The sequence below is a fragment of the Sarcophilus harrisii genome, chromosome 1 (genome assembly GCF_902635505.1).
Source record: "Sarcophilus harrisii chromosome 1, mSarHar1.11, whole genome shotgun sequence".
Taxonomy (NCBI): domain Eukaryota; kingdom Metazoa; phylum Chordata; class Mammalia; order Dasyuromorphia; family Dasyuridae; genus Sarcophilus; species Sarcophilus harrisii.
Genome location: NC_045426.1, coordinates 271,537,780 through 271,561,318, shown reverse-complemented (window position 1 = coordinate 271,561,318; position 23,539 = coordinate 271,537,780). Strand labels below are relative to the sequence as shown.

The 23,539-nt window shown below is 36.5% G+C and overlaps 1 protein-coding gene across 1 annotated transcript in view; it reads left to right on the top strand.

Annotated features, from left to right (window-relative positions):
• The window catches only part of LOC100928701 (ATP-binding cassette sub-family A member 3), a 251,867-nt gene that overhangs the window by 12,131 nt on the left and 216,197 nt on the right, over positions 1–23,539 (top strand). Inside the window, exon 2 of the mRNA XM_031942176.1 lies at positions 18,123–18,208. The gene's annotated coding sequence lies outside the window, so the exon portion shown is untranslated. The remainder of the gene's footprint in view (positions 1–18,122; positions 18,209–23,539) is intronic.

Here is a 23,539-nt window from a genome sequence, read left to right as displayed (position 1 = left end):
TCAGGTGATCACAGCCTCCCTGACTTTTCAGGAAAGGCGGTGAAATCACTAAAAAGGAGATGATCACGCCCTCCCTGACATCTCAGGAAGGGAGATGAAAAGCACCAAAGGGAAGTGGGGGTTGCTAGTGGGTTTCTGGGGGGTTTTTTGCACAAACCCATCAGCATGGGGGTATTACACAAGCCTACATAGAGGGCTTGGGATGACTCTCCCCCACATGTGCAGGCTCAATGGGTGAAAAACATGTTTTACATGCAAGTGCGGAAAGCAAACAATATAAATCAACATGGTGTTGGAAAAGATCACCAGAAGTCCTAGAAGGAGGGTATTAAACAACAGTCACACAACCTTCCACCCAAAGATGTCCAAAAAAATCTTTTCCATTGTTTCAATGTCGGGAATCAATGATCCCCTAGTTTTAATTCCCAAAAGTCTTTTATGTTTTGGGAATCTGATTCTAGCAGTTTTGAAGTCCCCAAAGTCTTTCTTTCTAGAAATCTATTCCTGGGGTTTTGATCCCTATGTCTCGAATCAATGATTCTGAGTTTCAAATCCTATGTCTCAAGAGAATCCAATGATTCCTGAGGGTTTTCAAATCCTATGGCTCAGAATCCAAGTTCCTGGCGTTTTCAAATCCCTTGGTCAGAAATCCAATGATTCCTGGGGTTTTCAAGTCCAACAATCTTTGATGTCTATGGTCAAGCCCATAAATCCCCGCTCTTTCAATGGTGAACAATCCAACAGAACCACCCGATTTTCTTGGGTCTTCTCCTTTGTTTCAAAGGTCTGCTCCGTCTCTCTGTGGACGGTGAATTGGTTCTTTGGCCCCCTGATTCCTTCTCCACCTGGAGGGCAAACAAACCCTCTCCCCCAGTTAGCCTATCGGTCCTTTCCTTACCACTTTCTGGGTCTCTCCACATTGGCAATCTAAGATAGTGGAGCTTCCACTGGACCTGCCCTTCTGGTGGGTTATAAAACCTGTCTGCTGAAGTGCATCTTTGTCAAAAAATCAAAAAGTTAATGTATAAGGGCTGATTTAGAAGTTCTCTAGGGTTTCCTGGGCTCCCCCTTTCTTTTTTTTTTTGGAGGGCATCTTAATATCTCTTTTCTCCTCTCTATTGCCTGTCCGAATTGAAAGGATCCTGTGGTTGTAAAATCTTATACTTGGAACAAAAGTATCAAATGTTTTGAAGTATAAAGCGGACCATTGTCTGTTTTATTGCTTGTGGCACACCCATAAAGGAAAGCTTTGTATGGGAAATTCAGTGACCACTGTGTCTCTTTTTGCTGCGTATTGCAAAGTGAATCCCAAAATGTCACAACATGGATGAAAGACAGGCGACCAAAAGTTTATAATGGGTCACATCCTTTGCCAAATTTCTTGGGTTTCAAACCAGGGGTTCTTCCCTGGGCAGTGTAGGGCGTGGAAAGGAAGGCAACCTACAGGCTTTTACATGCTCTAACTTCCTCTCTTGTTATTCCAAATTAATTATTAATTAATTATTCCAAACGTAAAGCTCGAGCAGCCTGATGATATTTAGAATGAGATGCCTGGGCTTCCTGGATAAAGGGGTATTGACCAACATAGTTAGAAGGCTTCTGACTTTTGGTTGCCATCAAATATGGGACCTGAAGTCCACTTGAGGTGGACATGAATATAAGATCTTACCTGGTCTTTCTCACTTGCTCTTGAAGTTTCTTAAGGCATATATTTAGAGGCTGCAAATTTTATTTGGGCTGTGGCAATTCTTTTACCACCTACTGAATAGGGAATCAGAATTATATTTTATGTCTTGGATAATAAGTAAGAGCTAGAATGATGCTACAATTCATTCTGCGGGGACTGAAAGGAGTTCGACTACTCTCTTTATAGTTAGATCAAGGTACAAGCACAAATATTATGTTTGGGCATCCGTGAAATAGTTGGTCCTTTAAGAACTTTAGAAACTTTTTTCTTTAAGAATCCATTGCCAATTAGAATAGTCTAGTTATCTTTAATGGAGACCCATGTAAAAATTTGGACCATTAATAAATTTCCCCTCTGGGATGGTCTCCCACACATTAATTTTGTATTGGTATAAAGGGATATCTTGTAGGTCTTGTCCCAGATAATTGACCCTTTCCCTTAGTGGCCTTTTAAAATTCTAACAAGCACTGGGTGGGGTGTAAGGCTTTTTCTGGTTGTGCCAGGAGGTTCACCCACTCTATCACCTGTGTCCTCATGAAGAACTCTGGGGTGCCTCTTGTGTGCCAAAACATATTTCCAAGGGTTTTTGGTGACTCTTTCAACCACTTGGATAAAACCAGTTCAACTTCTCTCAAACCTTTTGAGCTTCTTTTTGTAAAGCGTGGTGTTTCGTCCCCCAAAACGATTCCCTTTAACAAGGATCAAACCTAACAAGTGCATCCATTGGTTTTCTATCAATTTTGAAAATCATTCATTGTTTAGCTTTTTTCTGTTCTTAAGGACGTTTTTGAACTTGCCCTTAGGGATACTTCTTATCCTAAATATTGAAAAGGAGCATGTCTTTGAATTTTTCTGGTCTTTATAATTTGTAATTCCTTAGTGTTTTCTTGGTCTTTTGTAGACATGCTTCTAACATTTGTTCCTCAGGTGCAATCCCAATTGTCATCCATGTATGTAATAGCCTAACGGGAATGCTTTTTCTTACTGGAGCAAACAGCACAACATACATTTGACCGGGGGCTGTTTTCATTCCTGGGAAAACTGTCCATTCAATCTTTATAAGGGCTCAGCTAAGTTAACACTGGGACTAAAAAGGCAAATCTTTTCATTCCTCCTTATCAGAGGGTAGAATAGAAACAATCCTTAATTCTTAGAGGCCATTCTCTGGCGAAATAGGGATCTGTTTAATCTTTGGGCTGGGCCTTGGCCCTCAAGACTTCGATCTCCGTGACCAATCCTTCCAATGGAAGGCCATTTATAAGTCATGAGCATGGTGGTCAGTTTTTAACTGTTTCCAGTAAATTTGATTTTTGATTTGGAATCCAGAATCTAGGTACTAAAAAGCCTTTTAATTCTGTATGGTAAACCATGCCTATTTCTCCGGGTGATAAGTCACATTGTCTGCCTGTATTGGTGACTGGGATATTATTCCATTGTTTCCCACATCGGTGTGGATGGACACTGTTTTTTTTGCTCTCAAAGGTAAAATGGTCAAGCCTACTGTGCCTGGGGAAAGGGATCCCCATGGCTGGAGGGGGAGATTTCCACCTCTCAGGGGTATCTCAGTTTCTCAGCTATTTCTCTACTCCCTTTGTCCCTTTCTCCCCATCAGGGTTTTGCTTCCTGGCTGATTGATTGTTAATCCCTTTGCTCATGGCTTCCTGGCTGATTGGTCATGTCGGGTTTGGACTTCTAGGCACTCTCGGGTGTCCATTGGGCCATCTCCCCAAGGTGTTTTGCCGGGGCCCTGGGGCTGGGCCCCTTCCCGTTCCCCGAACCTGTCACCCATTCTGGGCCCTCTGTTGCATTTGGGCGTGGGGTGCTGGGTCTTTTCTCCCCCTCTTTCTCCTTTGCCTCTATACCAACATTGGGCTTTCAGATGCCTACTTTACCCACACTGAAAGCATTGGCTTCTCTAAGTTTGCCGAAGGGACCCTGTCTATTTGGGATCTTGGGAAGTCCATCATAGTCTGGCTTAAAAGGCATTTGGCCCTGTGGCGGCGTCTTATGAACTCCTCTAAAAGGGGCATCCTTGCAGTCCAGTATTCCTAGTATAATCCTTCTGCCACCTTTCATTTCCTTAGCAAGTTTTATTAAAACATCTGTTGATGAATTTTCCCCATTAGTTCTTGTGATAAGGTCTGCAAACATCCCCAAAAGTCCAAAAGGGTTCTTGGCCTTTGTTATTTTTTGAAGGCCTCACCTTTGTCATTTTATTGTGAATAATCCCCTTTGATAGCTTGCAACAATTTGCTCATGCTGCTACTGGATTTAATCTGTTGTGGCCTTGCATGGGACCTATACCTGTTAGTAGGTCCGGTGATCCAAACATGAACACTTTTTTGACTATTTTGTTGAGCTTGTATCCTACAGGCTCACTATATTCAGAAAGCCACATGTTTTTGTCAGGTTCTAGGCAACTCCTATAGATTTCCAGTCATTAGGGTAAATTTAAAGCCAAATTTTAAATCTTAACTACTGATGTGCCCCGAAGGTGGCCCCCGGGTCTTTGATGTTTCTATTTAAAGGTTCGACTTTTGGGCCGAGGCATTAAACTGGGAAATTACAGGAAAATTGTGGCTGGGCTCCGCGCCACCCTTTTTCTTTGGCCTTCAAAGCCCTCTTGTAATCTCTCTAATTGGATCTGGGGATGCTGGAAGGGGGGATGCTGGTGCATCACTACCCCCCCTGCCCCTCCTCCCTCCATCCGGGGGTGGAGTTGATGGAGGAATTCAATCACTTCTCCCAGGTGGGGCTGAAGCTGCCTCCTGAGGTGGAAAAGTCACCACACCCTTGCCTAAGTCTCCCCATACCCTGGGGGATATGGTCATTAATCTCTTTTGCCTTCCTCCTTAATATCAGGCCCCTCTTTGGCCTCCTAGTGGGGCAATGGGTTTTCCTTCCTCTAGGGATGGGTTTCAAGCTAACTGAATTATATTTATAAAAAAATCCTCAATGGAAATTGAAGGGACCGTTTTTTGTAATATCAGACATCTGTTGTCCAACCAGGGACCCAGCTCTTGAGATCTGCTCCTGCCTCTGAACCAAGGGGAATGCGGTTTAATGTCCCCAAGTCTACTACCTGTTCCCAAGTTATAAGTAGCCCTTGCCCTTCTATCAGCTTAAGCATCTTTCTATACCCATTGGGTGGGGTTGAAAGGGTTGAAGGGTTGAAGGGGAAGGGGGTTGAAGGGGGGGGTTGGGGGGGGATGGGAAACTTTGCTAGCATTTGTCCCATTTGCCAAAAAGATTACTGGTTTAGTTTTTAAGAACAATCTCACCCAATTCCTGGTAACGGGACTTTTCAGTCCTTGGTTCCCACCGTTGGGCAAATGTGAAGATCTGTATTTAAAATCAGCAGGGTCCGGGGTTCAGGTTGGGAAAAATGTCAGTCTTTTTTTCAGTGAAGAAGGATGGAGGTGGAAGAATGGCGATAGTAATGTGTGCACTGAGTCGAAGCTAGCTGACCCCGCCAGCGGGAGAATGGGGTCTCTCCCAGCTTCTCTTCCTGTTCCTCTCCTCCACCCACCAAAATCGTCATTTCCTGTACAAACCATCAGGACTTGCCAGAGGTGGGCAGGGACCATTCTTTTCCAATCAGTATATTAATAGAGTATAGCCCAATTACTATTTAGCCTCATGTACTTGGGACCCTAAGTACATCAACTCAAACTTCAGCCCATTACAATTTGTAAATGTATTGATTTGATTTTTTTGTCCTATTCTTTTTTAATCAAATTAGCTAAAGATTTGTCAGTTTTCAGAGAACTAGCCTCTAGTTTTTTCCATCATTTTTATGATAGAAATTTTTTTTGTTTTTTTTTTCTTTTTCTTTTCTTTATTTTTTTTTAATTATAGCTTTTTATTGACAGAACATATGCATGGGTAATTTTTACAACATTGTCCTTTGCACTCACTTCTATTCCAACTTTTCAATTCCCTCCCTCCATCCCCTCCCCTAGATGGCAGGCAGTCTTATATATGCTAAACGTGTTAAAGTATATTTTAGATACACTATATGTGTGCAGATCTGTAGAATTCTCTCGTTGCACAAGAAAAAAATGGATTCAGAAGATAAAAATAACCCGGGAAGAAAAACAAAAATACAAGTAGTCCACATTCATTTCCCACTGTTCCTTCTTTGGGTGTAGCTGATTCTGTTCATCACTGATCTATTGGAACTGAATTAGAACTTTTTTTGTCGAAGATATCCATTTCCATCAGAATACATCCTCATACAGCATTGTTGTTGTTCTGCTCATTTCATTCAGCATTAGTTCATGTAAGTCTCCCCAGCTTCCATTCATTTCTGGTTTTCTTACAGAACAATAATATTCTATAACATTCATATACCACAATTTACCCAACCATTCTCCAATTGATGGACATCCATTTAATTTCCAGTTGCTAGCCACTGTACAAAGGGCTACCCCAAACATTTTTGCACATATGGGTCCCTTTCCCTTCTTTAAGACCTCTTTGGCATATAAGCCCAGCACAACACTGCTGGATCAAAGGTTATACATATTTGATAACTTTTTTGAGTATAATTCCAAATTGCTCTCCAGAATGGTTGGATCTGTTCACAACTCCACCAACAATGCATCAGTGTCCCAGTTTTCCTGAATCCCCTCCAACATTCATCATTATCTTTTCCTGTCATCTTAAATCGCGGGTGTGGGTTGAAATCTCAGAGTTGTCTTAATTTGCATTTCTTTGATCAGTAGTGATTTGGAACACTTATTCATATGGCTAGAAATAGTTTCAATTTCATCTTATGAAAATTGTCTGTTCATATCCTTTGACCATTTATTAATTGGAGAATGGCTTGATTTCTTATAAATTAGAGTCAATTCTCTATATATTTTGGAAATGAGGCCTTTATAACAACCTTTAACTGTAAAATTGTTTTCCCAGTTTGTTGCTTCCCTTCTAATCTTGTTTGCATTAGTTTTGTTTGTACAAAAGCTTTTTAATTTGATATAATCAAAATTTTCTATTTTGTGATCAATAATCTCTAATTCTTCTTTGGTCACAAACTCCTTCCTCTTCTACCTGAGAGATATCCTATGTTCCTCTCATTTATTTATAATCTCATTCTTTATGCCTAAATCATGAACCCATTTTGATCTTATCTTGGTGACAGTGTTAAGTGTGGGTCCATCCCTAGTTTCTGCCATAGTAATTTGCAGGTTTTGTCAAATAGTGAATTCTTCTCCTTTTTTTTTTTTTTTTTTTTTTTTTTTTTTTTTTTTTTTTAATTTAATAGCCTTTTATTTACAGGATATATACATGGGTAACTTTACAGCATTAACAATTGCCAAACCTCTTGTTCCAATTTTTCACCTCTTACCCCCCACCCCTCCCTAAATGGCAGGATGACCAGTAGATGTTAAATATATTAAAATATAACTTAGATACATAATAAGTATACATGACCAAAACATTATTTTGCTGTACAAAAAGAATCAGACTCTGAATTATTATACAATTAGCTTGTGAAGGAAATCAAAAATGCAGGTGTGCATAAATATAGGGATTGGGAATTCAATGTAATGGTTTTTAGTCATCCCCCAGAGTTCTTTTTCTGGGTATAGCTGGTTCAGTTCATTACTGCTCCATTAGAAATGATTTGGTTTGAATTCTTCTCCTAAAAGTTGGGATCTTTGGGTTTGTCAAACTCTAGATTGCTATAATTATTGACTATTTTGTCCTGTGAACCTGACCTATTCTACTGATCAACCAGTCTTTCTTAGCCAGTATCAAATAGTTTTGGTGACCATGCTTTATAATCTAGTTTTAGATCAGAGGTACAGCTAGGCCTCCTTCATTTGATTTTCTTTTTCATTAGTTCCCTTGAAAGTCTTGATCTTTTGTTCTTCAGTATGAATTTTGTTATTCTTTTCTAGGTCATTAAAATAGTTTCTTGGGAGTCTGATTGGTATAGCACTAAATAAATAGATTAGTTTAGGTAGTATTGTTATCTTTATTATTATATTCACTCAACCTATCCAAGAGCACTTAATATTTTTCCAATTGTTTAAATCTGACTTTATTTGTTGTGGAAAGTGTTTTCTAATTTTGCTCATATAATTCCTGACTTTCCTTTGGTAGATAGATTCCCAAATATTTTATGCTATCGACAGTTATTTTGAATGGAATTTCTCTTTGTATCTCTTGCTATTGGATTTTGTTGGTGATGTATAAAAATGCTGAGGATTTATGTGGCTTTATTTTGTATCCTGCAACTTTGCTAAAGTTGTGAATTATTTCTAATAGCTTTTTATTAGACTCTCTGGGGTTCTCTAAGTTTACTATCATATCATCTGCAAAGAGTGATAATTTGGCTTCCTCATTACCTACTCCAATTCCCTTAATCTCTTTCTCAAATCTTATTGATGAAGTTAGCATTTCTAATACAATATTGAATAGTAATGGTGATAGTGGGCAACCTTCTTTCACTCCTGATCTTACTGGGAAGGGTTCCAGTTTTTCCCCATTACATATTATACTTACTGACAATTTTAAATAGATGTTCCTGACTAGTTTAAGGAAAAGTCCATTTATTCCTATACTCTCAAGTGTTTTTATTAGGATTGGATGTTGGATTTTATCAAATGCTTTTTCTGCATCTATTGAGATGATCATATGATTTTTGTTAATTTGGTTATTGATATAGTCAATTATGCTCATAGGTTTCCTAATATTGAACCAGTCCTGTATTTCTGGTATAAATACTATTTAATCATGGTGTATTATCCTGGGGATGATTTTCTGTAATCTTTTTGCTAATATTTTATTTAAAATTTTTGCATCAATATTCATTAGGGAGATTGGTCTATAATTTTTTTTCTCTGTTTTCAACCTACCTGGTATCATGTCTGTGTCATAAAAAGAATTTGATAGGACTCCTTCAATCTCTTATTTTTTCAAATAGTTTATGTAGCATTGCAGTTAATTGTTCTTTAAATGTTTTAAATTTAAATCCATCTGGTCCTGGGAATTTTTTCTTAGGGGGTTGATTAATAGCTTTTCTATTCCTTTTTAAAAGGGGGACTGTTTAACTGAATTATTTTCCTCTGTTAATCAAAGTTAAGATATTCTTCCATTTCATTTAAGTTATCAATTATTGGCATAAAATTGGAAAATCTCCTAATTATTGCTCTAATTTCCTCTTCTTGGAGGATCTCCTTTTCATTTTTAAGACTAACAATTTGTTTTCCTCTTTTCCTTTTTTTTAATCAATTTCAAAGGTTTTCTATTTTGATGTCTTTTCATAAAACCAACCAATTTTATTTTTAATTCAATAGTTTTTTCTTTAATTTTATTAATCTCTTTTTTTTTTGTTTCGTTTGTTTTGATAGGTTTTAATTTGTTTTTCTGCTTTTTTTTTGAAAAATTTATTGACTTTCTCTTTTTTCTATTTTATGCAAGTACCTCTAGGATTAAATTTCCCTTATTAACTTTGACTGCATCCCACATTTTGGTTGATGGATGTCTCATTTTTCTTTTTTGTATTAATTATGTCTTTGTTTGGTTTTAATCATTTTAGGATAAGGATTATTTTTTCCAAGTTTTTTGGTCTATTTTTCTTGGCTTTTTTTTAAATGTAATTTTCATTGCATCATGATTTGAAAAGGATGCATTTATTATTTCTGTCTTAATGCATTGGAATTTGAGATTTTTATGTCTTAATATATGGTCAGTTTTTGTATAGGTTCCATGAACTTCTGAGAAAAAAGTGTAGTCCTTGCTGTCTCCCTTTAATTTTCTCCAAAGATCTATCATACCTAACTTTTTTAGTGTTCTATTTACCTCTTTGACTTCTTTTTTATTTAATTTGTGGTTTGATTTATGTAATTCTGGCAGATCTCCCATTATTATAGTTTTGTTGTTTATTTCTTCTTGCAGCTCTCTTAATTTCTCTTATAAGAGGTGAGCCACCATTGGTGCATATGTTTTATTGTAGTGCTTCATTATTTTTGAAGATATAGTCCCTTTTATTTCTTTTTAATTAGATCAATTTTGTTTTTGTGATCAAACATCAGGATAGCCCCCGCTTTTTTGGCTTCCCAGGATTAATTTCTCCAGTTTTCCTTTCCTTTTATTCCATCCAAGGGTTTCCTTTAAAACTAAATTTTTCTTTAATCCATCCTTCCCTTTTTTTTATTTTTTTTCTTTCCTTTCCTTCTTTTACCCCTCATGTTTTTGTTTTTTCCTTTTTTCCTCCCCCCTTTTTCTCCCAGTCCCCCCCCCCGGATCCTCCCCCCTAGATTTCCTCTTCTTTCCTTTGTTTTCCTCCCAAATTTCTTTTTTCCTTCCCCTTAACCTTCCCTTTTCCTTTTCCCTCCACTTTTCAATGGATGGGAGGTTTCTCTAATAAATCAAATATGTCTAATATTTTTCTCTTTAAGCCAATTCTGTTCATCCCCCTCCTTTCTTTCCCTCAGATATAATACGTTTCCTTTGCCTCTTTGTGAGATGTAGTACCCCCCCTTTACCCTTTTTCTGGTACAATTTCTTTTCCACCTCTAGTTTCTTTTTTATATTATAAATGTGTTCATTATGTATATTTATAACAGAAATATAGTTCCCAAGATTTTTTTTTTTTTTACCTTTTTATGTTTCTCTTAAGTCCTATATTTGGGGATCAAACTTTTTATTTAGTTACGGTTTTTTTCAACAGAAATAGATGAAATTCACCTATTTCATTGAATGTCCATCTTCTTCCCTGGAAGAAAATGTTCAGTTGGCTGGTTAAGTTATTCTTGGTTGCATACCAAGTTCCTTTGCCTTTCCAAATATCAGATTCCAAGCCCTTCGATCCTTTAATGTGGATGCTGCTAGATCCTGAGTAATCCATATTGTGGCTCCTCTATATTTGAATTTTTTTTTCTAGCTCCTTGTGGTATTTTTAATTTGGTTTGATAGTTCTGGAATTTAGCCACGATATTTCTTGGAGTTTTGATTTTGGGGTCTCTGTCAGTAGGTGATCAATGAATTCTTCCAATGTCTATTTTGCCCTCTGTGAAGATCGCGTATTTTAAAATCAGCAGGAGTCAGGAATTCAGGTTAGGGGAAAATTGTCAGTCTTTATTCTCAGTGAAGAAGGATCAGAGGTGCAAGATAATCGGCGATATCAATGTGTGCAGCTGAGTCAAAAAGCTAGCTAGATCAGCAGCCACACGACCAGCAGCTAGGAGAATGGAACCCAGGCCCAATCTCTCCCAGCTTTCTCCCTATCTCCCTCTCTGTCTCCACCCACCAAAATCGTCATTTCCTCTACAACACATCAGGACTTGCATGGAGAGTGGGCAGGGACCATTCTTTATCCAATCATGTATATTAATAGAGTATAGCCCAATTACTATTTAGCCTCACGTGCTTGGGACCTCAGTGCATCAACTCAAACCTCAGCCCATTACATCTCCTGCTTTCTTTTATTTTAGAACACAGGTGGTCATGCCATCCCTGACTCCTCAGGGAGGTCAGAGCCCCCAAGGGGAGGTGATCACAGCCTCCCTAACTTCTCAGGGAAGGAGGTGAAACTCAAACCTCAGTGACCATCAACTCAAACCTCAGCCCATTACAGCCCTCTGTTTCTATAGTATCTGGACAGTTCTCTTTGATAATTTCCTGGAAAATAGTGTTTAGGTTCTTTTTTTCAGCATAATTTTTAGGAAGTCCAAATAATTCTCAGATTATCTCTCCTACATCTATTTTCCAGATCTGTTGTTTTCCCAATTAGGTATTTGACATTTTTTCCATTGTTTCATTTTTTTTTGGTTTTGCTTGAGTGATTCTTGGTGTCTCCTCAAGTCATTCAATTCCATTTGTTCAATTCTAATTTTTAATGAATTATTTTCTTCATTTACTTTTTAAATTTCTTTTTGTAATTGTCCAATTGAGTTTTTAAGTGAGTTGTTTTGTTCTATGGAATTTTTCCATTTTGCCAATTTTATTTTTTAGAGAGCTATTTTCTTTTTCCAATTCACTAATTCTGTTTTCCTTGGAATTGTTTACCTTTTCCAATTCACTAATTCTGTTTTTCAGGGATTTGATTTCTTTATCCACTCTATCTTTAAATGAGTGGGATGACTTATCCAGACCCTCTTGCCAAGCTTCCCTTTTCTTTTCCCATTTTTTTCTAGCTCTCTTGTGAGACCCTTTTTAATTTCTTCTATGAGAGCCTTGTGTGGTGGGGATCAGATCATATTCTCCTTTGGGGATTCATCTGGAGATAGTCTGTTTTTAGTTTCTTCAGGGTTTGAAGTCTGCTGTCTATCCATATAGAAGCTATCTATAATTAGAGTCTGTTTAAATTTTTTTGCTCATTTTGTCAAAGAAGAATCAAAAAAACAAAACGAAATAAAGTATTCGGAGAGCAAGATGGAGCTTAGATGGATGTGTGTGTCCTCTCTGCCATCTTGGCTGGAAGTCTATTTTTTTTTTTTTGTTTCTATTAAATCTTAATTTCTAATAGAAACAATTCTTTTGTTTCTATTTTACTTTTAATTTTTAATACCTCTTCTATTGTGCTTATTTTAGGTTTATCTTTTTCTAATTTTCTAATTTTTTATATTGCATATTCAATTCATTATTCTTCCTTTTTTCCATTCTGCTAATTAGTATATAAGGATGTGATTTTTCTCTGGACTGTTTTGTTTTGAAGACTGTTAATGACTGTTTTAATTATATTGTAAAAATTTTGATTATAACATTTTGGTATACTTTTTTTTTAACATTATTGTTTCAATGATTAGTTCTTTAATACATTCACTATTTGTTAAATCTCCATCTGAGCTTGTCTTTTGTTTTGTTATGCCTAAATCAGCAACTCAAAATTTTTATTGTTTTATGTTCCATAAAGAATATAGAATCATTTATTTGTTCATTTTAAAAATTGTTTGTCATATTTCTGTGCCCTAATATGTAGATTTCTGTAAAAGTTCTGTGTAGTATGGTGAATATAAATGTTCTTTGGAATACCGCTTAAAAGATGCCATAAAATTTTAACTCTAGTGTTTTCAGGAATGTATTAGATTCCATATTTTCTTTTTTCCTTATTTATTTATTTATAAATCTATTATTAGATTTATCCAAAACTGAGAAGATATTGATATTTCTTCTTAATGTTTTATTGTTGTCTCTATCTTCTTGCAGATGAATTAATTAAAATTAATTGGATGGATTGAATGTCTGTAAGTTTAATACTGATATTGATGTGCTGTCTAGGGTTTCTTTCAGCACAATGGAATTTCTCTATCCCTTTTTAGCTTTTGAAATTTTGTTTTGTTTTTTCATATAGCATAATTTTAATTATTGATTTGGGGGGGAATCCATTTGATGTATATTAAAAAATATTCTGCCCTCTCAATTTATTTTTAAATAAAATTTCCCTATGTATTTGAGATTCAGAGTGCTGATTTATCATAACCCCTCTCCCCTTTTTTTTAAAGTATCTCATGATTGAATTGAATAATCAGGACCTCAGAATAATGGGGTCTAATATGTCCTTTTGTGAGAAGTGCTCACCTGCTATATAACTCCTCTGAGAATTGGTTTTTATTACTTGTCTGTATTTTTCAAACAAACAAGGGATTTTATTCCTCATGTCTAGTCATTTCCTAAATTGTGTTTCTTCTACCTTCTTAACATGTTTCAAATTCAATTCCCTTCTTTCTATTCACTTGACTACCATTCTGGTCTTTATCACCTGTTGCCCAGATTATTGTAACAGCTTCTGATTTGAATTCCCTGCTTCTAGTCTCTCCTCTCTTTGAATTTTTCTTTTATACAATTACCAAAATGATTTTCCCAAAGCAAGCATCTTTCTGTGTCATTATACTTCTCAAGAATCGTCCTATTGCCTTTAAGAAAAGGATTCTTAACCTAGGGTTTATGAACTTGGTTTTTAAAGAATATATATAAAACTATGCATTGATATAATTAGTTTGATTTGTAATCTTATATTTTTAAGTCATGCATTTAAAAATGTTATTCTGAAAGGATATCTATAAACTTTATTAGGCTGACCCGAAAAAATGTTATGGACTCCTGCTCTAGAAGAAAATATATACTGCTAAGTTTAGCTTTTAATCAGTATGTAGATCCAGCCTACTTTTCTAGGCTCATTCTTCTTTTTTTTCCCCTAAATATATCCTATGCTCCAGCCAAACTGCTCTTCTTCTGGTTCCCCAAACTCATACTTCTATCCCACAGATACCTCCTATACTGGGGTGACTCCATGACATTTACTTTATAAAATCCTTAGCTTCTTCCAGGACTTGGTTTATGTGTCATCTCTTATGAAAAGGTCCCCTGGTGTTTGATATCCTCTTTCCTTTCTCAGATGATATACATATATTCTTAATATCATAAGATCTAGAACTGGAAGAGATTTCAGAGACTTCCTGGTTCAGTCTTTTCATTTTACAAATAAGGAAACTGAACCTCAGGAAGTTAGCTCAGTAACTTACCTCACGTCACAAAGATAGTGTCAGAGGTGGGATCTAAACTTAGGTCTTCTGATTCCAGTTAGTGTTTTTTCCAGTGTCCTTTTTTGTTTTTCCATATTGTCTTTCTTTTTTCCATATAAGCTTCTTGAAGGTCTATTTTTCCACTTTCTATTTACATTTAGAGCCAGAAAGGTGAGCTAAGCTATAAGAAAAGCATAAAATGGTGTGATTCTTAACACCTTTCCTTTTCTACTATTGCACCTTAGTTTTATGGAAATTGAAGGAGGCTGAACAGGACTGAGGATCATTTTCTGTAATATTCTTCTCTAAAATATAATGTTCTCTGGGAGCAAATTTCTTGGGGACTTCTGGAGGCAGCCTTAGTTTCAGTTCAGAGTAATAATTCCCTCAAATGCAGCCCAGGAGCTAAAAGTTCAGATCCTTTATTGTCTCCTTCAAAATAGCCCAGATAGCTTTCTTAGAGGCCTATCTCTCTCCTTGGTTCCAAGAGCTCTTGTAGCTTGTCCTTTGTCTCTTTGAGCTTTAGCCTCCAGTTCCCTCTGAATCCTGACTCTGAATCTCCCCACTGAATTCTGGCTTTTATATGGTCTTTTAGAGATGTAAACTCAAAGGTTGACTCCTCCTCCAAGAGTGGGATTGTGGGAGCTGTAACTTGTGAATCCCCTGGATTTATGAACTCTAATGTGTGAGCTAATGTGTGAACTCTCAAAGGTGTAAACTTAAGTACATAAGCATTGTTTATATCAATTCCAGTGAGTTAACACTTTATAAGTATTCTAACACCCACTTGCTTATGCATGTAATCATTAGATTCAAGATTTAGCCAAGTTCAGGAGCAGCTAAAGTGGTTCCTAAAAGCTTCCACTGATGTGCAGATGTTGGTTCTAAATGGTAGAGGGCAGATTACAGTTACTAAAGAGGGACAAGTTTGAAGGTCTACGTCACAGAGATGCCCTAGTGGAAGATGTATATAATGGGGTAAGAAATCTTCAAACTGATGAAAAAGGTACGGACTGAATGGGATAGATTGAATAAAGTTTTCTCAGTATTGAGATTGTCACATGATCCCTATTCCCAGAGCCAGAAGATCTGATCCTCAGTCAAGGAAGCTACAGGAAGTGACATGACCCAAGGAAGCAGACAACACTGGTGACCATTGGTCAAGGATGGTTATATCCTTTTTAGTCTATCCAGTGGAAAAGTTTGAGTCTTTTCCTGTTTAACTGGGTTTTCTACTTGCTGGTTGAGTTGAGCACATGTGCAAGGTGGGATGCCTCTTGAGTGTTTTAGGCCTTTCCCTGCAGGAACTAAATAAATGCTTTCTCTTTGTACCTGAAGATGTCTGATTAGTTAATTTGGGAAGGGGAATCTTACAACCGTCCCACACAAGTTGGAAACAGAAAGACTTGAGTTTGACTCCTCCCTTGGGCATTTTTTTTTTTTCTGTAGGATCAATTCTACTTTCTCTAAGACCTGGTTCCCAATATCATCTATCTCATAGGGTTATGTGAGAAGCAGATCACATGATAGCTCTAAAATACTTTCCAAACCTTTCAGCACTATGTAAAGGTGAACTCTTGAGAGACTTGAATTCAAGAAAACCTGAGTATGAATCTTTTTTTAGGTGTTTAGTTTTGTAATCTTTATTAGTTTACTGTTATGCCATAGTCTCCTTGAAGTCTTCCTATCTCAGTTGCTCTGCCCCAAAACCCCAGGCTATAATCATTCCCTCTTAAATATTTGATGAGATAAAGGTCTTGTATCTTTAGGCTATCATCACTCCTTTTTAATGTTTGACAAGATAAAAGTCTGTCTATTTTAGACATCATTAGAATATCAGTAACCTCCCCAGTATCTCCCTCCATTATGTTATTATAGGTACCTCCTCCAATTAGGGCATCCCCATCCAGGTACCTCCCTCCATTATTCATTGATCTTGTTATCCTATAAAAATTCTTGCTGTCACAATACTCAGGACTGGATACTTTGAGATGAGAGTTTTATCCAGTCAATTGATTTACTCTCCAATAAATTAATAATCAAACTGTTCTCTAAAATCTATTCTGCCTCAGTTTCTCCATCATTACATTTCTAACCTCTTCACTGTATTTTCAAATGGGTACTTATTTCACAGAGTTGTTGGATCAGCTAAGATTACACATACACAAAAGAGTTCTGGAAAGCTTAAAGTACATGTGAATGTTATAACATAGGTAATTGATTTGTTGAAGAAATGAACAGTGGAAAGAAACATTTTTTGAAAGAGAAAAAAAGTTGTAGAGAGGATGATTCTGGAGAGATGGCAGAGTGGGTTGGTAAATTTCAATATTCCCCCACAAGTAGAACAAATTTGCACCTCAGGGTGAACATAGACTGGTGAAAAATAAAGAAGACTTGGGGGCAAAACAGATTCTCTGTACAACCCAAGAAGAAAATGCTAGAGCTGGGGATTAACCTGTCTGAAGTGCAAACATCTCAGGGCTAGCTCTGTAGAAACACCAAGTTAGGCCCTTTGGACTAGATGGGCCTGACTGTAGTCTCAGCTGCAATCACAGAGACTTTCATTTCCTGGACTCTTTAAGTTGGGATTTAAGTCTAGGAAGACTTAAAGAACCTCAGCTGATTGAGAATGCCATACCCAGTTGTGCTACTGAGATGTGACCCTGGGGAAGAAGGAACCAGCACCCGCTGAGTGCTGCAGAGGCAGGGAAGCAGGGACTGGTGGCTCTCAGCATTTGCAGGAAGGGGGAGCTCTTGCTTTGGGGTTCCTGGCTAGAGTGGAGAGCAAAGGAAAACTTGAGGCACCATCCCCTCCACCCCACGATTAGATGATTACACTAATACTTCTCATTAAAAAAAAATAAAAATGAACCAGCAAAGAAGAAAGAACTCCACCATTGACACATATTATGGTTAACAAGGAAGATTGGGATTCATATTCAGAGGAAGACACTGAAGTAAAAAAAAAGCTTCCACTCCAAAGAGTAACATTAAATGACTCCCCACCTAGAGAAATTAAAAGACATTGAGGAAAAATTAAAAAATAAAATAAAATAAACACCATCTAAGAAAAACAAAATTATGGGGGAAAAGTTAACCAACTAGAAAAAGAGGTAGTCTCAAAGATGAAAATAATTCTTTGAAAATAAGAATTGGACAAGGGGAAACCAGTAAAGCTATGAAAGATCAAGAAATAACAAAACAAATGATAAAGAATGAGAAAATAGAACAGAATGTGAGCTATATGGCACTACTGGCTTCCTTCCAATTCTGGGTGGGTGTGACCAAGTCCAATGTTATTCTGGGGTTCAGGGCCTCACTATTTGCCTTATGTAATTATGTGGGCTGTGTCACAGGTAATCTGCTAATCCACTGGCTTCTGAAGTAGAACAGAATAGCTACCAGTGCTTTATTTTGGTTACAATTCACACTGCCCAGGAGCCCTACACTGCTCTGGTACTGCATTAAAAGTTCTTCCAAAATATCTTCTGCTGCAAATTTGTTACACTCCAAATATTTGTGGGTTCTGTCACTCCAAAATCAGTTCAGAAGTTTGATCTGGTATTGATCTGAGGGAAGCCAAGAAGAGCTCAAAGACCTGTCTATTCTTCACCATCTTGACTCTGGCTCTATACATACTTGATCTGTCAATTTGTTTTTGAATTCTTGCTAATGTTCTGCTGGGCACATGACAATGTTCTCTTTTGCTTTGCTTTATTTTGTTTTGAATTGCTTTTCTTTTTCTTTTACTCTTTTTTTAAAAAATAAAATATTTTTTTTAAAAAAGAAAAAAAAAGTTGTAGAGCCCCTTAATTTTGGATATCTTTCAAAGATAACAAAAGTTTTTTTTTTAAAGAAGAGGATAAAAAGAAAAGTAGAGTATTTCTTTTTTACTGTGTATACATGCATGTGTGTATGTACACATTTATAAGCCCTGAGTTTATTCTATTTCACAGAATAATGGTGAATTTCGACATCTGATAAAAGAATGAAGTGGTTCAGAGACTTCAGACTTCTTCTCTGGAAGAATTACACTTTCATTGTGAGTACAAGCATCTGTGGGAAAATGTAACTAATGACCCATGAGAAAAAAGAATTGTACAATTGTTCTTTTTCAGTTCCTTTTTTCTTTGTCTTTTGTTGTTGATGTGTTTTTTGTTTGTTTGTTTGTTTTTTCCTGAGGCAATTCTTGCCCAGGGTCACACATGCTAGGAAGTATTAAGTGTCTGAGGTTAGATTTGAACTATGGTCCTCTTGACTTCAGTGCTGGTACTCTATTCACAGCATCATCTAGCTGCCCTTGTTGTTAATGTTAAAACTGTAGCTGTAGCTGTAAATCATAAGCTGGTAGTAGGAGAACAAGGATAGTGGAGGAATAAGAGTCTAAAAAAGATATAAATAGCAAGCAAGTTTATTGTCTGGAAGCCTATTTAAATAGATGGAGGAAAGCATTTTCAGAAAATCTTTCTTAGGTACCCAGAGATGAAGGTGGATACAGGTATCAGAGGTCTAGACAATAAGAGACTTAAAAAGCAAATGGAAAAGCAGACACAGTTACCAAAAGTTTGGGTGGGTGTGGGGGTAAGTGGATAAAATGCTAATAGAAGCAGACAGAAATTAAAAAAAAAACAAAAAAAAAAAACACAACAGATGCAATTAAAATTCTTAGTCAACAGGATCTAGGAGATAAGAACATTTAGCAAAATAGATTAAGATTCCAGGTCCAAGAAAATATCTTGGGACCCAACAGAGTGAGAAAACATTTTTAAAGTACTTGGCTGTTTCGAGGAACTATACTTAGTATTGGAGATACAAAAAAAGACAAAACCTCTTTCCCAAGCCTCAAGTAGCTCACATTCTAATGGAAGAGACAGTATGCATAAGCTAAAACACAACAAATACATACAGAGAAGACAAAGTAATCTCAAAATTATTTTACCAGACATGGAGGAGAAACAAAGAAAAGTTTCTTGCAAAAGGTGAGTTTGAGCTGACTTTTCAAAGGAAAGGTCAGAGGCAGAGGTGAGGAGAAAGTACATTCTAAACATTAGAAATATTTGGGGAAAGATTGAAGTCAGGAGATTTGACTGTCATGTTCAAGGAACCTCAAGTAGGACATTATAGAGCTGGAGGGGAATAAAAGTATAAGAAAAGTAGAAATGGGCCAAACAATTTATAGAGAACTTTACATTTGAAGCAGAATATTTTATATTTTGTGCTAGATTATTAGGAAGCTACTGAATTTTACTGAGTAAAATGGGCAATATGGTCAGATTTGTGCTTTAGGGAGATCATTTTGATATCTATGTAGAGGGGTCCTCAAACTTTTTAAATAGGGGGCCAGTTCACTGTCCCTCAAACTGTTGGAGAACCAGACTATAGTAAAAACAAAAACTTTGTTTTGTGGGCCTTTAAATAAAGAAACTTCATAGCCCTGGGAGGGGATAATTGTCCTCAGCTGCTGCATCTGGCCCACGGGCTGTAGTTTGAGCATCCCTAGACTAGAGTATGGAGAAACTTGAGGTAGTGAGACCAGTATGCTTATACCTCCCTGGGGTATTAAGGGGTGTGGCACCACAATCTGGAACATGTATGAAATTTTTTGGCCCTACCTTTGTACAAGAGAAGTCTAAATTATTATAGTCTTAAAAGACAAAATGTGTTGATATTATAGAATACTACACATATATTTTATGCATTTCTGAATTTCTAAAGATTTCCTTTGTCCCCTGTTGATTGTTGCCTCTTGTTAGTAGTATCCACAAAATTACCCAAAAATTCTCATTTAACTTTTTAAGTTGACTCATGAAATATCAAAACCACAATGGGGAAAGTTATAGAGGAATGGGGATGGGGAGAATAATTATAGAAGATAGTAAAGAGGGAATGAAGAATAAAGGTGAACTCTACAGCTTCATCTCTGACTATGGTGTTGGGCCCACCAACAAGGAACAAGGAACACAGACTAGGAACAAACCTGAAATTTTGTTGCTTTGAATCTGAAGAACCATCCAGCTAGCTAACAGGGCTGGGACCAGCAGCTGTTTGCTAAAGCTTCAATTGAAGTCAACCTGGGGTCAGTTTGTTGTGTCGTCAGGCTAGGAAGATAATCATCAGATCACACAGTAGATCTGAGTGCTTAGGATAAACTAAAAGTTTGCAGCTTCTTGACCTGAGCCACAGATTCTTGAAGAGTATGACTCTCAAGAAAAAACTGTGACAGGTCCTCAGACAACACAGATTAGAATCAAAAAAGCCTCAGCATTTGTGACAGAAGTATGCAGAGCCTGACCTTAACCCAGAGCCCCAGTTTCAGAAGTAAGACTGGAAGAATGAATAAATAAAGACATTGGTGATAGCGTTTTCATGAAGAGGCTTGCAAAACAAGCAAGAGAAAACACAAAATTCTAGAACATCTGCAAGTAATAATGTTCCATGCAAAAATATAACCTTTCCACAAGTTCAATTAGAAGAGATGAAAGGAGTTATAAATAAGAGTTCTTTTTGTTCAGTGGAAAATTGGGAGGAGAATCAATTTGTTAATGGTAAAAGAGGTATAAAAATGTTAACCCAAGTTATAAACACGATGAAAATTAGAATAGACAAATCAGAAGTTAATGTGTCCATGAGGTAATAGGAAATTAATATTAATAATAAGAAAACAAAAAGATTAAATAAAAAGAAAAATAAGTATGGTATCTCACATTTTTTAAAGTGACCTGTATTCAAATCAAGGAGAAAATACTTCTAAGAATCACTATAATACATGAGAATCATAATTCAAAAAAGAACCTGATACCATATTTCAAGAAATCATCTATAAAAGCTGCCCAGATGAATTATAGCCAGAAGCAAAATTAAAATAGGAAAAATCTACTGGTTACCCTCTAGAATAAAGAAAAAAAAATTTCAAGGCCAAAGTACAGAACTTCCAAATCAAAGTAAAGATGTTGTAAATATCCAGAAAGAAAGAATTCAAGTATAAAGGAACCACAGCCAGAATCACAGTGGAATAAAGGACATAAAGGGAAAGAAAGGGAAGAAACTCACATTATTATAAATAGTTTGTGATAGAGATTTTCAATAAGAAAATTTGAGACAATGTAAAGTAAGAAAGGTTCACTGGAAGGATTAATATTAGCAAAACAAACTCCTCTATAGAGAGTTATGAAGGGCAGCCCCAAAAGCAAGTAAAAAAAGCAAAATAATCTTTGACCCAGGTTTTAGTGAGATAAAAAGAAGATGGGCAGGAAAATAAGTAGATTTCTTAATTAATGCTGACCTTATTGCTTTAAAAAAAAAAAGTGTGTGTGGAGATAAAGAGAGAAAAAAACATACAAGATAATAGGATAGAAGGAATAGATAGTAAAAGGATAACAGTGAATGAATCAGAAGAATTCACCCATAAAATAAAAGAAGTTAGGGCAATGTATTAGAAAGCAGCATCCAGAAATGTCATTTACATGAACTATACTTGAAACATCAGAAAAATCTGTTGTTTTAGTTGATATTTTTAAAACAATCAAAAGAACAAGAGTGAAGATTAAAATTTTTTTCCAGCCCTCACAACTTTGAAAATTCTTCAAAATAAGAATTATTTGCAAGAGAGAAAGTGATTTCATCTTTCACCAGAACCTAAGATACCAGACTACTAAGAGGTAGAAACCTGATTAATTAACAGCAAGGAAGATGGATCCTGATCATTAACTTCCTCACTTTCCTCTGCTATCGTTTCTATCAATTGTACTTAGTACCTTGTTTCAAGTTCTGGCCCAAAATATCTCCTTCTAAGATCAAATCAATCATATTGAACCATGCTAAATTAGATAATTATTGTCTCTATCAATTCTAATGGCTTAGTTTGTAAAGATTCCAACAAATGGTAATCTAGCTGGAGCCAGTTCTGAGTCCTCCCCCCAATTACTAGGGCCTGAGACCTTTGAAGAGTAAATTTTTCAACATGGGAGGAAACTGAAGACCCCTGAGGTACAGGACTTGAGCATGCAGCATCAAAGAGGAAGAATGAAGAAAGTGAATGATAGGAAATAAAAGGGGAAAAAAACTGAAAATTGATCTAGATCTAAGGAGGAAAATAGTTTAAAACTTTGAGCACAAGAAATTAAGGGCACATATTAAAACAGAAAGAAAGATGGCCACTTGGACATATGAAAAAATTCAAACATGCCTAATAAAAAATTGTAAGAAAGATACTGAATTCAATACTTGATGACTCAGAGGATGCTGTGGATTCCCAGAAGTCCACTGAATAACCATAGGATGTTTCTCAAATTGATAAAGAAAAAAAGTAAAAATTGTACAAACAGAATTTATAGCTAAAACTGTGGAACTAGTTGGCAAAATGGAAACAGCAAACCTAAATAAAGAAACAAAAAGAGAACAACTTATTGGAAATACAAATATAATAGAAGGAAAGGACAATCTGGAAGAGAAGCAAAAACAATAATGTTGAAAGAATACAATCTCCATATGTGTAAAAATATTAATCTCAAAGACAGGCTGCTTAGAAACAACTTAAGGATCAAAGTACTTCTAGAAGAACAAATATCAAAAAACCTGAACACCATAATGTAAGAATAATATGAAAAGAGGAAGTGCCAAGATGACAGAGTAAAGGCAAAAATTCACCCAACCTCTCTCCCAAAGCACTCCAAATTCCTTTAATGATTCTAAACAAATTTTAGGGCATTAGAACACCCAAAAAGATGCAGTAAAATATTTCACAGCCGAAGACAACTTAGGTCAACAGAAAAGGTCTAAGGAATTGGGGGGAAGTCAAGCATATAGTCCTGGTGCAGGCCTACAAGGCCCCAATACAAGACTATATCTCTGGCCCAGGCCAGTAAAACAAGAATTGACTTGGGGACTTCTGAATCAATGGCAATACTGGGCAGACTCTCACCAGAGATACCAAAGAGGATGCAGTAGATAAGCAGAAAAGGTTTATGGCAACAGGGTGGGAGTCCAGCATTGCAACAGCTGAGCCAGCACAGCCCCAGCTCCAGTGACACCACCTGCAAAGCAGAACTCTGTTGCTTTAGCACTCTAGACATTATAGTCGAGGTGGGGCAAGGACATGCCAAACAGCTCCAGGGCAGAAAAGAGCATTTGTGGTCAGATTCCTGGAAGAATTTCTTAAAAACAGCTGCACAAAACTCAGTGCACCCTCTACCCTGAAAACAGAGCCCTATTTTAACAAAAAGTTAAAGCTGAGTTATAGGTTAGGAAAATGAGCAAATAATTGAAAAAAATTCTGACTAATAGAAAGTTACTACAGGACAAGAAAAATCAAAGCACACACTCAGAAAATAATAAAGTCAAAGCTCCTATATCCAAAGCTTCCAAGAAAAATAAT